Source organism: Apium graveolens, chromosome 3, assembly GCF_009905375.1.
Source record: "Apium graveolens cultivar Ventura chromosome 3, ASM990537v1, whole genome shotgun sequence".
NCBI lineage: Eukaryota > Viridiplantae > Streptophyta > Magnoliopsida > Apiales > Apiaceae > Apium > Apium graveolens.
Window position 1 is genome coordinate 275,716,601 of NC_133649.1, and position 4,142 is coordinate 275,720,742.

Genomic DNA, 4,142 nt, shown 5'->3' on the forward strand with positions numbered 1-4,142 from the left:
GTCAAGCATCATCAGACCAGCCATCTCGGCTAACGCTTTTGAGATCAAGTCAAGCATGATTCAGATGATACAGAACTCAATTCAGTTTGGGGGTTCTCCTACTGAAGACCCCAACATGCACATCAGGGATTTCATCGAGATCCGCGACACTTTCAAGTTCAATGGTGTGACTGAAGATGCTATCAAGCTGCGACTCTTTCTATTCTCTCTGAGGGACAAAGCAAAGTGCTGGTTACATTCTCTACCACCAGGATCTATCACCACTTGGGAAGATCTGGCTCAAAATTTTCGCACTAAATTCTTTCCTATGGCGAAGACTGCTGCAATCAGGAATGCTCTTACTCAGTTTGCTCAGCAAACTGGAGAATCTCTGTGTGAGGCTTGTGATCGATATAAGGAGATTCTAAGGAAGTGCCCATACCATGGCATGCCTTATTAGATGATTATAAACTATTTCTAGAATGGATTGGGTGCTACTTCTAGACCCATGCTCGATGCAGTATTAGGAGGAGCCTTGTGGGCTAAGAGCTACGACGAAGCTTATGAATTGATTGAACTGATGGCTGCTAATGAATACCAGAATCCTAACCAGAGATTGACTTAGGGAAAAGTAGCAGAAATTCTGGAGTTGGATGCAGCAACTGCTATAGCTGCCCAACTTAAGGCTTTGACGATGAAGGTGGACACTTTGACTAACTATGGAGTTAATCAAATCTCTAGTGTCTGTGAGCTTTGTGCTGGTGCCCATGAGACTGATCAGTGTGTTATTTCTAGTGAATCAGCTCAGTTCATGAGCAACTTTCAGCGATCGCAGCAAGTCAGCCACCTATCATCCTAACAACCGTAATCATCTTAATTTCAGCTGGAACAACACTCGGAACGCTGTTCAATAGCCTTATCAACAGTATCCAGCTAAGCAGTACAACCCCCCTAGTTTTCAGCAACCGCAATATGCACCAAGAAAGCAACTCCAGCTACCACAAGCTAATGAAAAATCTGAATTAGAGGAGTTGAAGCTTATGTGCAAGAGCCAAACTGTTTCTATAAAGACCTTGGAAAATCAAATTGGACAAATTACCAATGCCTTGCTAAATCGTTAACCTGGTACACTACCTAGTAACACTGAAGTGCCAGGAAAGAGGGAAGCTAAGGAGCAGGTAAAGGCAATCACTTTAAGGTCTGGAAAGGTTGCCAATCCCGAACTAACTCAAGTTTTGACTGAAGAAGCTGGGGCTGAAGAAGAAGTAGAGCAGCAGGAAGCTGAAGTGGAACCAAGGAAGACTAATATTGAGCACACTCCTCCTGAGGGTAGTATAGGGGAGAAACAGATCTATCCTCCACCGCCTTTTCCTAAGCGGCTGCAGAAGAAAAAGCTGGACAAGCAATTTGAGAAGTTTCTGGAGGTGTTCAAGAAACTTTATATCAAAATACCTTTCACTGAGGCTCTTGAGCAGATGCCTAGTTATGCAAAGTTTATGAAAGGTATTCTCTCTCGAAAAGTGAAGCTAGATGATTTAGAGATTGTCGCTCTTACGGAGGAATGCAGTGCTTTGTTGCAACAGAAGTTACCTCTAAAGCTTAAAGATCCAGGAAGCTTCACTATTCCATGTACTATTGGAAAAGTGTCTTTTGACAAATGCTTATGTGACTTGGGAGCCAACATCAATCTGATGCCTTTGTCAATCTTTAAGCAGTTGGACTTACCTGATCCAAAACTGACTTATACGACTTTGCAGTTGGTCGACCATTCTATTACATATCCGTGAGGTATTATGGAGGATGTCTTGGTCAAGGTTGATAAACTCATCTTCCCTGCTGATTTCGTAATTCTTAATTTCAAGGAGGATAAGAAGATTCCCATAATTTTGGGAAAACCTTTCTTGGTGACTGGCTGAACCTTGATAGATGTGTAGAAGGGTGAGCTTACAATGCTAGTGCTGGATCAGGATGTAACTTTTAATGTGTTCAATGCTATGAAATTTCCTACGAAAAATGAGGAGTGCTTAAAGGTGGAGTTGGTCGATCCTGCGGTGACTTCGGAACTTGATCAATTGCTGAGGTCCGATGCCTTAGAGAAGGCCTTATTGGGAAATTCAAATAGTGAAGATGACGAAGGTGAAGAACAATTGCACTATCAGAATGCTTCTCCCTGGAAGAGGAAGATTGATATGCCTTTTGATTCTCTTAGAATGGAGGAATTGAACAAAGCTTTTAAACGCCTGAACCCATCTATTGAGGAAGCGCCCACTCTTGAGCTTAAGCCTTTACCTGAGCATTTGAGGTATGCATTTTTAGGTGATGAATCTACTTTGCCTGTTATTATTTCATCTGACCTTTAAGGTAGTGACGAGGAGAAGCTTTTTAGAATTTTAAGAGAGTTCAAATCGGCAATTGGGTGGACTATAGCAGATATCAAGGGAATCAGGCCTTCTTATTGCATGCATAAAATTCTGCTAGAAGAAGGTATTAAGCCTACAGTTGAGCAGCAAATAAAACTTAATCCGATCATAAAGAAAGTAGTGAAGAAGGAAATTCTTAAGTGGCTGGACGCTGGGATTATATATCCCATTTCTGACAGTTCTTAGGTGAGTCCAGTTCAGTGTGTACCGAAGAAAGGACGTATCACAATTTTTGCTAATGAGAAAAATGAGCTCATTCCTACTCGAACAGTCACGAGATGGAGAGTTTGTATGGACTACAGCAAGACGAATAAGGCCACTAGGAAGGATCACTTCCCTTTGCCTTTTATTGACCAGATGCTCGACAGATTGGCTGGTCACGAGTACTACTGTCTGCTGGATGGCTATTCGGGTTAAAATCAGATTTGTATCGCTCCAGAAGATCAGGAGAAGACTACCTTCACTTGTCCATTTGGTACTTTCGCCTTAAGACGAGTTTCTTTTGGTCTGTGTGGTGCATCAACCACATTTCAGAGATGTATGATAGCCATCTTTTCTGATATCATTGGCCAGAATGTGGAGGTGTTCATGGACGACTTCTCTGTATTTGGCGATTCTTTTGATGAATGCTTGCAAAATTTTGGACACATTCTCAAGAGGTGTGTTTAGACCAATCTGGTTCTCAATTGGGAGAAATGTCACTTTATGGTGCGACAAGGCATTATTATTGGGCAAAGGTTTCTAGTAAGGGTCTTGAGGTGGATAAAGCTAAAGTAGGGGTCATTGAGCATCTTCCTCCACCTATTTCTGTTAAGGGAATTCACAGTTTTCTTGGTCATGCAGATTTCTATAGGCGTTTGATCAAAGACTTTTCAAAGATTTCGAAGCCATTGTGCAGTTTGCTAGAGAAAGATGTCCCTTTCAAGTTTGATGACGAGTGCCTTGCGGCTTTTGAGACATTGAAGAAGAGTTTAATCACGACACCTATCATAATTGCACCTGATTGGAATGAACCTTTTGAGATGATGTGCGTTGCAAGTGACTATACAATTGGAGCAGTTATTGGGCAGAGAAAGAACAACATATTTCATGTGGTTTACTACGCTAGTAAGACTCTGAATGGTGCTTAATTGAATTATACTACTACGGAGAAAGAACTTTTGGCTATTATCTATGGTTTTGAGAAATTTCAATCTTATCTACTTGGGACTAAAGTGACAGTTTTTACTGATCATGCTGCAATTCGTTATCTCGTCTCAAAGAAGGACTCGAAGCCTAGATTGATTAGATGGGTTCTTTTGCTTCAAGAATTTGAATTAGAGATCAAGGACAGAGAGGGGACTGAAAATCAAGTTGATGATCATCTCTCGCGTTTAGAGAACCCTAATGCTACTTCACTGGACAAGATATTGATAAATGAGTCTTTCCCCGATAAGCAGTTGTTTGGAGTGCAAGAAGAATAACCATGGTTTGCAGATATTGTGAACTACCTTGTGAGTAATATCATGCCTCCCAACTTATCATATGCTCAAAGGAAGAAGTTTCTACATGAAGTGAAATGGTATATGTGGGATAAGCCGTTTCTTTTTTGTCAAGGAGCAGGCCAAATCATCAGCTGATGTATTCCTTACTGCGAAACGGGGGGATCTTACGAGATTCCCACTCAACAGCTTATGAAGGACACTATGGTGGAGAAAAGACAGCAGCTCGTATTCTTCAAGCAGGGTTCTTTTGGCCGACCTT

The 4,142-nt window shown here is 41.5% G+C and overlaps 1 non-coding gene across 1 annotated transcript; it reads right to left on the minus strand.

Annotated features, from left to right (window-relative positions):
* Positions 1 to 322: 322 nt before the first annotated feature.
* On the minus strand, positions 323 to 429 carry LOC141716389 (small nucleolar RNA R71). Its single transcript, XR_012573101.1, has one exon. It is a non-coding gene; the product is annotated as a small nucleolar RNA R71 (small nucleolar RNA).
* Positions 430 to 4,142: the final 3,713 nt, after the last annotated feature.